This window comes from Danio rerio, chromosome 11 (assembly GCF_052040795.2).
Source record: "Danio rerio strain M-AB ecotype USA chromosome 11, GRCz13ab, whole genome shotgun sequence".
Classification (NCBI taxonomy): domain Eukaryota; kingdom Metazoa; phylum Chordata; class Actinopteri; order Cypriniformes; family Danionidae; genus Danio; species Danio rerio.
Window position 1 is genome coordinate 12684074 of NC_141031.1, and position 10214 is coordinate 12694287.

General features: G+C 38.0%; 2 non-coding genes and 1 pseudogene across 2 annotated transcripts; 2 read left to right on the forward strand and 1 right to left on the reverse strand.

The window, feature by feature from the left end:
• Positions 1–2664: 2664 nt before the first annotated feature.
• On the forward strand, positions 2665–2962 carry LOC147834697 (signal recognition particle RNA). The gene has a single exon (XR_015503137.1).
• Positions 2963–6909: 3947 nt separating this feature from the next.
• Positions 6910–7187, reverse strand: LOC147834698 (signal recognition particle RNA; annotated as a pseudogene).
• Positions 7188–9083: 1896 nt separating this feature from the next.
• On the forward strand, positions 9084–9385 carry LOC147834699 (signal recognition particle RNA). Its single transcript, XR_015503182.1, has one exon.
• Positions 9386–10214: the final 829 nt, after the last annotated feature.

Here is a 10214-nt window from a genome sequence, read left to right on the forward strand (position 1 = left end):
ATTTTAAGAGTCTCAAAAATTTACCGCCTGATGAAGCCTGTTATAATGCAGTTATGATGACCCTATAATTAAAGAATTGTCAGAACCATACAAGATGAAGAGTTACAAGAATTTCTCTTCCTGTTTTTATATGTGTAAGTGCTGCTGGAAGAAAAAGTCTGCATCTCTCTGCATCGCTCAGGCTGCACTGCAGTGTCTATTCACAGGCGCGATCCCACTACTGATCAGCACGGGGGATTTGACTGCTCCATCTTCGATCTGGGCCGGTTCACCCCTCCTTAAACGACCTGGGGCCTCATGTACGAGGACTTGCGTGGAAATCATACTAAAACATTGCGTACGCACAAAGCTGTAAATGTGTGTATGCAGAAAAAATTCAGATGTATGAAACAGTGCGTACGCTGAATCCCACGCATATTATTTGTACATCCGAATAAACGTGAAACTGAGCGCAACATGCACGAGCGCAAAACCCCTCCCTGCCTCCTCCCCTGTATAAATATGCTAATGACTCTGCTTTGGCAAAACCAAGTGAAAAAGTAATGTCAAAAGCAAGCAAGAAGAGAAACTTTGAACAGAATGTAAATTGGAGGTGCTGCTTTCGGAGGTAGACCGGAGAAAACGGTTTTACTTGCAAGTTAACCTCCGGAATTAATAACAAAAGAAAAAATAGAGTGGGAGAGTTTAACTGATGCGGTTAACACAGTTGGGTCTGAACATCGCACCAAATCGATTAAAAAAGAAATAGTGAGATCTATAGGTGTAAACTGATGCAGATTCTATAACAACCAGAGTGGTGCAGCTCGTAAAACGCATGGTAGCATGTTTTGACACGTGTGAGCATGAACTCTGTTTGAATCCAACATCTGATAAATTTCTTCTTCTTTTTTTTCCACACTACACATCATATTTTACCTACTATTCATCATGAGGAAGATAAAAGTAGGAATCATTAATAAGTCTGTGCATCATATATTATTTGCACATTTATTAAATGGAAATGTTTCTGATGCAGGCGAGGCAGTGGCGCAGCAGGTAGTGCTGTTACCTCACAGCAAGAAGGTTGCTGGATCGCTGGTTCGAACCTCGGATCAGTTGGCCTTTCTGTGTGGAGTTTGCATGTTCCCCCTGCCTTCACATGGGTTTCTTCTGGGTGCTCTGGTTTCCACCACAGTCCAAAGACATGTGGTACAGGTAAGTAAATTGTGTGTTTGTGAGATGTGGATGTTTCCCAGAGATGGGTTGCAGCTGGAAGGACATCCGCTGTGTAAAAAAGTTGCTGAATAAGTTGGCGGTTCATTCTGCTGTGGTGACCCCGGATTAATAAAGGGACAAAGCTGACAAGAAAGTGAATGAATGAATGAATGTTTCTGATTCATGTATGCAAATTCATCTTCAGATGGCACCTTTATAGGACTGTGTGTGCAGTAGATCGCTCTGATTACATTGGGAAACCAGGGGACCGCCGCAAAATGTGCTTTAATGCTTGGCTGGTCAACTGCATGGTATGGAAACCTTATATACCTGCTAGACATGCAGATGAACCCGTCATACAGCTGCCATTGCATGGCTCAAAGACACTTTGTAGAGTGCAATTTAACACAACTGCCTCTAGGAGTCGCCAATGGGAAAAAACAGACACGCACAAAAAAATGTGCGTACACCAGCCATGAAGTTGGCATGGTGCTGCGCACATTCCCACGTTCATTTCATTGTTAGTAAATCCAAACGTGAGCAATTCTTAGCATGAAACCTGGCGTACGCTAAGTTTTTGAGCGTACGCAGTGTTGATACATGAGGCCCCTGGTGGTCAGCCTCCAGAGCAGTGGAGAATCTGATCATCACAGCGACCTCTAGTGGAGGAAAACTTGCTTTTATAGAAGTGAACAACTGCATGCTATAATAACCTGTGCTAATCATTCCCTTACAATAGCATTATAGTTATCTTCACGATTAAGAATTCATAATTTCATAATACATTGTCTGTAAAATTTGCATGAATAAAATTAACATTTCATTGATTTTTCTCAATAATTAAAATAATAGTAAATCTGAAGTAGAAATGGAACTGTATCAGGGATTATTCATTGCAGTCTTCTTGTTTTGTTTTAATTTCTTCATGCACATTGACTAGCAGGACTATAAATCACTTTTCATTACTCTTCAAACATTAAATGAGATCTGAGTCCCTAACCCTAAACAAAAGAGTGTTTGAATTCAGACGTTCAATGATATTTATCAGTTCAAGCCTGCTGCAGTCGCTCTTCTTGTTGGAAAGGTCAGTGCTGATGCTTGTTCTGCAGATTCTGATGTTTTAAATCTGTTTGTGGTGTTTGATTCATTTACATGTTTATGGAATTATTTTTTGATGAAGAAGCCCACAGTAATGATAATAAATGAGTGGATTGTGACAGATCCACAAAACGTTTCCAGATTTATGCTCATCATCCAAAAGATTTGTCATTTAAATTTTTTTTTAATAAATTTATAGACTACACTGAATAAGAAAATAAATGAACAAGAAAGAAAGAGAAACTGATCCTTTTAAAATTATAAATATATTCAAAGCATACACTGATTTGTCACTGTAGTGTAGTCAGTTTTCCTCCACCAGAGGTCGCTGTGATGATCAGATTCTCCACAGCTCTGATTCTCTCAGCTCTCGCCGGGTTCAGTGGCGCGCGCCTGTAATCCAAGCTACTGGGAGGCTGAGGCTGCGGATCGCTTGAGCTCAGGGCTTCTGGGCTGCAGTGGACTATGTCGATCAGGTGTCTGTACTAAGTTCGGTATCGATATGGTGCTCTTGGGGGAGCTCGAGACCACCAGGTCGTATAAGGAGGGGAGAATCGGCCCAGATCGGAGACGGAGCAGGTCAAATCCCCCGTGCTGATCAGTAGTGGGATCGCGCCTGTGAGTAGACACTGCAGTGCAGCCTGAGCGACACAGAGAGACGCAGACTTTTACATGCAAATTTACTGAATGCACTATTTAAAATACATTTGTAATACAATTATTAATAAAATATAAGACACTTTATAAAAATACAGTCTGTGACTAATGTTTCTTTTATTAGATTTTATAATTACAGAATAACATTTTTCTCAAACACTTTTTATTTATTTATTTTTTTTTAACTTTTAACATGTACTTAACAAAAACAAAACATATATAAAAATAAGAATTAAAAATGGTAATTATATTACAAGTAATTAAATAAATAAATGCATGCATGCACAATACAACTTCAAAACAATGTTGTACAAAAGTTAAAGTGCCAAAAGTTAAAGGGACAAAAGATTCTCATCAGCTTCATTCAGAAATCTTATAAAAGGATTCCCTTTTTTTTTCAGGTTTTCTCTTATATACATGTTAATTTTTCAAATGCCAAACAATTAGACAATCCTTGCAACCATTGTTTAAAAGGAGGGCTTTCTGTATTTTTTCCAATGATGAGCTATAAGAAGTTTCGCATGAAATAAACAAAAGATCACCGATTTCTTACCTGAGCTAAAAGAGATTGTGGCAGGAAAATTATTTATTATACAAAGTTTTTTCATTTGAGAATATTCTGTTTTCATGAATAAAAAATTTAAGATTTTTCTCACAAAAAATGATCTACCAAAGAACACTTCCATGTATAATGAGTTCCTGTCTTTTTATTTAATTTTATACACTGATCTATGTTTGGGTGAAGCGATTCTGGAGTTATATTTAGTCTCATATTCCATTTATGTTGAAGAAGTTTGAATCCTGTATGTTGTCTACTCTGAGTTTGTGCCATCAGACTGATATTCTGCCATTCATCTTCTGTGATACTCCAAATCAAACTTCTGTCCTAATTCTTGAAAGCTGAGCTAAGTATTACTATTAAATAGATTGCTCACCTACTCAAACCTTTTAAAGCCCATATTTTAAAACCAGCATTATAAGTCCCATGTGTAAAGTTAGTATTACACCATAGGCGTAAATTATGGATCCTCTTCAAGATGTTTCAATACCTCACACCATATAGCATAGCATATTTAACAAAAATTACATTTTTAGTTTTTCAATTTAGAGAGGTGTAGAAGTATAAAGTCATAGGCAACTGCCCAGATGTACTGATTTCAGTCCATCACCAAGGAATAGATTTTTATTCATGAACCAAAACATTGCTCTTAGTTGAGCTGCCCAGTACCATTTATGATTTGACAACTGCAACCCACCACACTCAAATACAAGAGAGAGACTCAGTCAGGGATGTTGATTTGCCCAAATGAAATAGGAAAAAAGCTTCTTCATATTACAGAAAAAAAATGTGTGGTGGAGGCAGAGGAATTGACTGAAATAAATACAGGAACTTTGGAAGTACTTTCATTTGTTATATATTGACGAGTCCAATCTGAGATATTGGTGAAAGTGACCATCTCTTAACTTAGTAGTGCAGTTATAATGGAGGCTTTAGATGTGGCTGAGGTAATCTTAATGCCAAGGTACTTGAAACCTTCATGAGCATTTTTAAATGGGGGTTGGATGAGGGAGTATAAGTCATTCAGATTCTTTAGGAAATAAAGTTATAGATTTGCACTCTTTTATTTCATATCCTGAATCCTCAATAGACATGGTATGGATGTACTTAATTTGTATAGAAATAATAAAATATCATCAGCATATAAAGCTGCTTTATTTTTAAAACCATTGATTGTGATCCCTGAAATATCTGTATTTCATCTTATTGCATTTGCTGAAGGTTTAATGCTGTAAAAAGGAGCGGTGAACAACCCTGACATGTGCCTGATGAAAGCTAAAATGGTTTAGAAATATTATTTATATGTGTCAGTAAGTCTGAGGCAAAACAATCTTATTGACTGAGAGGAAATGTTTTAAATTAGCTATTTTATTGAACGAACTTTAATGTGTTTTACTTTAAATTCAGAATTTGGGTCTTAAATGCATAGATTGATGATGAACATGGCTGAGAAGTGTTAAATACTGAATCTAAAAACACAAAATAAGCAATACATGTTGGGTTTATGAAAAAAAAATCATAACCAAAAAGAAATGAGGTCAGAGTGGAAAATTATAATCAAATAGCACTTCTTTTGTGTGCTCTCTTATGTGAGGTATGTAATGGTGACACATTTAGCACTTTATTTTATCTCAAAACAAAATTAATGAGAAAATTAGTCCTTCACTGCTTTTAGTGAAATGCCCAAGTTCATTTACCCAGCTGTTGTATATATATTATTTAATCCATTTAGTCTATGTGTGCAACACTATTCTGTGTGCCATTTTTACAAATGAAAATATAAAGATTAACAAACTATGCATTGATTAAACGCCAATTAAAAAAATAACAGATGAAAGAAATGACTCATTTTGCATTTATCTAAAAGACAAAGACTGAAAGTTTTTCGAAAATGACGTTATCAAACTCTATAAAGAAGAGTAATAGATTACTGGTTTACAGTGGCATAGCGAACGGCCCCGCATCTTCACGATTTTCAATAATTGAAAATCCGGCAACCGCAATAATCAAACCTCTAGGAACAACTGTGGTCGGAACCAAAGTTCACGTCTGTGTTCTCTGAACTCCTATCAAGCGGTGGACAACTTCATTCTGATTGCTTGCCGCCGAACCACGTGACTTCTGGCTACTTTGACCGTTCGTTCACACCGAAAGCGGCGAGAGCGTCCAAGGTCACTCTGGCCGCCCTGGCGACAACACTGTCTGCCTTCAGCTCCGGCAGCGAGAGCGTCAAAACTCGCTACCTTAATCTCATATTTAAAGGAGCCGTTGCAGCATATCAGTTACATTCCTGCATAAAACATGTTTCTAGCGTGAAAATGTTGAGCACGTCTTATCAAATTCATATAACAATGGAAGATCAAGTTGCGTGTATTGTGGCTTTGCTCTTTTTAACCAATGTGTGTCCATATGTCTGAAATATCCTGAAGCAGCTATACTGTTTTGTATTGTCACGTCGTGTGAGATTCCCGCTTTTTTAAGATAAATTTATATAACATTAATGAACATCAGTAACTCGCCAGTAAGTTATTTAATGCATGTTCCTGTAAGAAAACATTGTAAGTAATTAAAAATCCAGCAACCCCAATAATCAGTCTCTTGGGAACAACTGTGGTCGGAACCAAAGTTCACAGGTCTGTGTTCTCTGAGCTCCTATCAAGCGGTGGACTACTTCATTCTGATTGCTTGCCGCCGAACCACGTCATAGCTCATTACCATAAAGTTGACTTGATTTCAACTCTCCTTATTGCCGCCGGCTCTCATTGAAAATGAATGACTTCCGGCTACTTAGACGCTCTCGCCGCTTTCAGTGTGAACGTACGGTGACACTCTCGCCGCTTTCGGTGTCAGTTTGTGATCGCTCCTCAGTTTGTGAACACTACCCTGCGTCGTCGCTCCATCCCACCCCACTTTCCCGCTCCTTTAGTTTGTGATCGCTCCTCAGTTTGTTAAGGCTTCCTGGCGTTGTCACTCCACCCCGCCCCCCTTAAATTGAGGCCTCCACTGACTTCCCACGTCCCCTCAGTTTGTGATCTCTTAACCCCCCACACCCCCTTTTTCATCAGTGGGCCCCATCAGTGATCCCTGCAGGGGGGCTCCCGCATTTTGCGCTACGCCACCGCTGGTTTAATAAATGAATCAATCATTTGCATCATTTATTTTTCATTTTCCTTATAGAGATTGTGCTGTATAGGTTAGCTTTTAAAATATTGACACTGAGATTGCATTAACACGTTTAAAACTAAACAAGCGAACAATGAAATCTGTTTAGGCTGTATTTTAGATTAAACATTAATGGCCATATTTTGTTGCTATTCATCTTCAGCAGTGAACTTGTTTTTTTCTGTAATCGTTATTATTTTTATTTTCACTGCTTATCAAAGTTACAAAACAACAACCAAAAGTCTGCATCACTCTGGCTGAACTGCAGTGTCCATTCACAGGTGTGATCCCACTACTGATCAGCACAGGGGATTTGACCTGCTCCGTCTACAACCTTGGCCAGTTCACCCTTCCTTACACGACCTGGTGGTTTTGAGCTCCCTGAGGAGTACCATATTGATACCAAACTTAGCGTGGACACTGGATCAATATAGTCCACTGCAGTCCAGAAGCCCTAAGCTCAAGCGATCCACACCCGCAGCAGCTTGGATAACAGGCACACGCCACTGAACACAGCGAGAGTTGACAGAATCTGAGCTGTGAAGAATCTGATCATCACAGCGACCTCTAGTGGTCGAAAACTGACTACAGGACAAAGCAGTGAATGTTGTGTGTATATTTATAATTTCACGATGATCAGTTTCTTTCTTTTTGATATCTTTTTATAAATTTCTTGTTCATTTATTTCATTGTTTCAATAAAATGAGAAATCTTATAGATCAGTGGTTCTTAAACTTTTTTTCACCAAGTACCACCTCCAAAAAAAAGAAAAGTTTCTCCAAGTACCACCATAATGAGCAGTATTGAAATTCATAGCGTGGTAGGCCCAGCAAAGCAACTACAGCTCTGCACAGTTCAATACATGGCGGATTAATTCCTATTATTAAAAACATTTATTATGCAGCCACTTTAAAGATTATAAATCGTTTGAACATTAACAATGTGCTTTTTAAAAGTTAATTAACAATGGTAGGCTACTGGTTTTACAAAGTAGATATAAAAAATTCCTGTACTAAAATATAAAGTATTAACATAAGTATCCGATTCGTCAAAACCTGTAAATGTTTCTTTATAAATATAATAAGCTATATTGTCATATTGGTATGAACCATTTTTGATAAAATGTGAAATATGTACATATGACATTTGATTCCTCTGCGTACCACTAGAAGGAAGCCTGCATACCACTAATGAGTTTAAGAACCACTGTTATAGATGATGAGCACAAATCTGAAAGCATCTGTTGATCTGTCACAATTTACTCATTTATAAAAAAATTTATGGGTTTCTTCATCACAAAATAAGCCCTTAACCATGTAAATGAATCAAACACCAAAAGCAGATTTAAAACATCAGAATCTGCAGAACAAGGATCAGCACTGACCTTTCCAAGAACAAGACGACTGCAGCAGGCTTGAACTGAAGGGCTGATTAATATTATTAAGCGTTTCTAATTCAAAAACCTATTTGTTTAGGGTTAGTGATTCAGATCTCTTTTAATGTTTACAAAGTAATGAACAATTATTTACAGACTTACTAATTTGCATCAATGAATTAAAACAAAGCAGAAAAACTGCAATGAATAATTCCTGATATAAGGATCCATTTACTAATTATTTATCAGATTTACCATTGTTTTATTTATTGAGAAAAATCTATGAAATGCAAATTTTACTCATGCAAAAAATATATATAACAGACAATGGATTGTCAAGTTATGAATTCCTAATAGTGAAGGTAACTGTAATGCTATTGTAAGTGAATGATTAGCACAGGTTATTATTATTATTATTAGTATTATTATTATTATTATTATAGCATTAGTTCACTTCTATAAAAGTGAGTTTTCCTCCACTAGAGGTCGCTGTGATGATCAGATTCTCCACAGCGACCTAAATCTAAAGCCTGGTTTATACTTCTGCGTGAAGTGACCGCCGCAACTCACGGCGCAGGCAACGCGCGCAACTGTGCATTTATACTTCTGCGCACTGTCTCCGTTGGTCTGCATTAACACTTCCGAAACGCTAGTGGGCAGTGAGGTGTAAATGTTCCTCTGTGTCGAGTTTCTTCGCTTCTGTTTTGCTATTCTGAACACTTCCTGGATGTACAAGTGACTCAAACTCGCTCATTTTGTGGCAGGAACCGGCGGACGCGCAACAACTTTAACTATGAGGTAAACACAAAACAAAACTTTCCATCCGGAACTCCTTCACGGGACTCCACACTTGTAAACAATCGCTCGCGGCATTCGCGCGGCTCTCGGTCCCGCCCAGACTCGTCGGCGCTAGCAAGCCGACCAATCACAGAGCTTGCGCTACGCGTTGTTGCGACGTGTAGTTACATTTTTTGAGAGGTGCACGTCAGTGACGGCGATGGCCACGGCGAAGGGCTATGCGTCAGCGCCGTAGCCTACGCCGGTGTTTGACACAGAAGTATAAATCAACCTTAAGCTACTGGGAGGCTGAGGCTGCGGATCACTTGAGCTCAGGGCTTCTGGACTGCAGTGGACTATGTCGATCGGGTGTCCGCACTATGTTCGGTATCGATATGGTGCTCCTGGAGGAGCTTGGGACCACCAGGTCGTTTAAAGAGGAGTGAACCGGCCCAGGTCGGAAACGGAGCAGGTCAAATCCCCCGTGCAGATCAGTAGTGGGATCGCGCCTGAGAATAGACATTGCAGTGCAGCCTGAGCGACACAGAGAGACGCAGACTTTTACACTAGTTTTTATTTATTTATTTTTTACTTTGATTTGCCTAACAGTAAAACTGAAGAAATAAAGATTTAGAGATGTATGATGACCATGCATTAAGTAATAATTAAAAGTTTCCTTGAAGACTTCAGAACGTTTATTTGTAAACAAAAATACAGAAATCATCTCAAATTCATGTGTATATTTTAAAAATGTGTAGACAGAAATATATTTTACTGTGGTTACTCATAAGTGTGGTTGACCAATATCAGCTGGTATTTAAAAAAATATAGAATAATTTTACTTTAAACATAAACGGCACATTAGAACTCTTGACCCCATCAGAAATTAGAAATTAATAACTTATAAACAGTAAAGCAACAGGGTTAGATAATATTCCAGTGCAGTTCCCTCAAAGGCTCCTTAAATGCGTCACTCCGGTGGTTACACATATTATAAATCTTTCTATTTGTGAAGGTAAAGTTGAAAAAAGCAAGAGTTATTCTTATTTTTAGGAAAGGTAGTAGGTTTGAGGTTAGTAATTCTAGGCTGGTATCAATTTTGAGTGCTTTGTCAGATTGATTAGCAGATTAGCAGAAAATATTGTTTAAAAAACGACGTATTGTAGAGTTTCAGTCGGGTTTTAGGAAAATCATTCCACTGATTCAACAGTTTCTTTTATTTAACAAATTATATAAAGAGCGATATGGATAAAGGAAGTTAAGTGGGATGGTTTTCTTAGACCTGCAAAAAGCTTTCAATACAGTCGATCACAGGATATTGATTTTAAAAGTAAAGGCAATTGGTTTTGGTGTTTTGGCCTGTAAATGCATGAAGTCTTACCTCGAAAACAG